The following is a 2,407-nucleotide window of genomic DNA, read 5'->3' on the forward strand; positions in this document are numbered from 1 at the left end:
TTTTTTTTTTGGTGAGCACCAACAAATTTATTAGCAAATATATATCATTTTCTATCTAGCTAGTTTTCTCCACACTGTCCGGTCATGGTTGATCTCGTCACCGGCCCCAGCAAATCTCAAGCAGTGCAAGTACTGGCGCTGCTCTTCTGGGTGCAGCACTGAAAACACAGATTCATTAGAATTTATCTCCTCCCCTTCCTCTATATAGGTGAGAGGATCGACTATATCATCATGCTGGCATTCTCTTCTGTAGTCAAGAGTGATTTATTGCAACTCGTGTGTATCAATTATATCTTGAGGTATGCTCTGTGGTTGAGAAGAAACAGGGAAGGGATGTCAGAAACTATCACAGATCAACAAGGATACATTTATACATGATTCCAGCGAGAAGGTAAACTACAATATACTAAGGAATAACCAAATAAGTGACAGTGAACTACTAAAAAAACATTATTATTTTTATCACGAGCAAAGTAACATCACATATGCATGGAATGCAGTACCATCAGAGGGAAAAAAGGTAAGAGTTTTAGCAAAGCAACTTATACCGGCATATTATCTAATATAGGTCCTATTAAGCAAGAGCCACAAATTCTAAAGGGCATCATTTTATGTCAAGATGTAACATACAATAGTCTTATTTTATAAGCTAAGCAGTGATTGATCAACAGGAATGTAACCTAAAATCATTAAACTATCTAGTAGGTAAAATCAAACCTGCTAATCAACTCTTCTAGACACATTTCCACAAGGTTGCCTTTCATAGTTTGCTCATACTCCAGAATGAACAACTTGGTAGTTGTCCTTTCTTTACTCTATGAGTATGCCAACTTTTCGTCGAGAAGACGCGGGTTTGAGCCCTTGGTACCTATTAAAACCATAAATTCACCATAATGAGCAGCAAATGATGCATTGGTGGATCAAACAGAAATTCACGTAACAAAATCAAGTTCATAAATTACACTATTCACACTATTATATTTGTAGAACCAAATAAATAGTTATCTAGCAAACAAACAGCTCATGTAAAAGGGGAATTAACCACTATGTTGTCCCAAGTTTTTTCAGTGACTAGAAGCACACTTATACACAACCAAGACAGGTGAGAGCAACATTTTGTGTACATTCGGGACCATGCACTTGTTCTTGCTTTCTATAAAGCAAATGTACAATGCAAACTCATTAATTTGGATTCTTTAGCAGTTCTAATTTAGGACAATTGGCAACAGTAACTCTTATTTACAAAATTACCACAAAACTCTGATCCACGTTCTTCTCCTGGTTTTGGTAAGTATATTTAAGGGCATAAAAATTCTGGTTGGCAACACTAATAATCATCTAATCCAAGTGAGGAAACTATAGACACATGTCTCTGTAGACACAAAGACTGTATACTTATCTATTCATGCTCTAGGATGAAAATTAATAAAACTGACAGATTAATATCCGATAGAGGCAACACCTTGTCGTCTAAAAAAGGGAAAGAACAGACATGGATATAGACAATAAAGGGCAGTAATGATAAAATCTGACCTGTTCTATGCTCCACCTCTGCAAATGCTAGTTTCTGAAACATATATGGTCCACCAAAGCTTAATTACCAGCTTCTGTATCAATTTCCTTCTCTATGATTGACCAAACGCCCTCAGTGTTAGCACTACACTCCATCAAACACCTTTTTCTTGTTGGATCGAGAAGAAGCACGGCAACTTTCGATATTGACCACAAAGCCATGTCTGGAGAATCTTTGCTCGCATCGAGTCCTCAAGTGATCTCACAAGCCTGCATTGCCACTCTGTCAAAAATAGATGAGCTCGCATGCTTCCCTGACTTGTTTTGCCTGTGGTAGTAATTGTACAGAATGATAGCTGTGTGAATCTGCAAAACCACAAGTTGGCGTGCCGAGTTAGCAGCTAATCAGTTGTATGCTATATATATGTAAGCAGAGAAGTAAAAAAATGGAATATACACAAACAAAATGTTCTCTTTTGCGGATATACACAAACAAAATGTGACAAGCATTTCATGAATACGACAGGAAACTAGACTAATACAATTGCAATGGTAAATTAACAGGGGGGTAATGTAAGCATGACCTAGCAAAGGCTGCAATCCGACAAAGCAAGCTAGCCTCGGGTGGTACCGGATGCCATGATGCGCCGCAACAATGTCACTAAGCCTGCCATCCTCCGACGTGGCGCATTTTCGCCACCGCCAAGGGAGACCACGCCGCCGCCGTCACCGTCATTCCCATTGCATAGAGTGTTCTACTCAACGGTGCGCGTGTGGTTGTGTGCTCCATTGCGCTTGCCTATTGGGCCTCCAATATGTGCATCTAGGCAGGCCGCTCCAACTCAACCAGTTCACTGTTTATTAAGCCCATCACCTTGCCCATCAAAAAAAAAAA

Source organism: Triticum aestivum, chromosome 5A (assembly GCF_018294505.1).
Source record: "Triticum aestivum cultivar Chinese Spring chromosome 5A, IWGSC CS RefSeq v2.1, whole genome shotgun sequence".
Taxonomy (NCBI): domain Eukaryota; kingdom Viridiplantae; phylum Streptophyta; class Magnoliopsida; order Poales; family Poaceae; genus Triticum; species Triticum aestivum.